A 274-nucleotide genomic window follows, 5' to 3' on the forward strand; every position below is an offset into this window, starting at 1 on the left:
TGGATGCACACGCACCCGGTGTTTTACGTGGGCTTGCTCAAGCTGTACCGGGGGTCCGGTGCAAGTGAAAACAAAAACGTTGGCGCCGGAGCGGATCTCACGGGCCCTCAGCCACCCAAAAGTTATGCCAGCAACTGGTTCTGATCACGGAGTGCAAAAAGCTCCATTTCCAATGAACCAAGCGCCCCACCGTTGCCTGTAGCGATGCATTCGCCAGCTCCACGGCTAGGAGTCGCTCCGACAGAGAGCGGTAGTCCTCAAGGCGAGGCAGCCG

The sequence above is a fragment of the Plasmopara halstedii genome (assembly GCF_900000015.1).
Source record: "Plasmopara halstedii genome assembly, contig: Scaffold_323, whole genome shotgun sequence".
NCBI classification, from domain to species: domain Eukaryota; phylum Oomycota; class Peronosporomycetes; order Peronosporales; family Peronosporaceae; genus Plasmopara; species Plasmopara halstedii.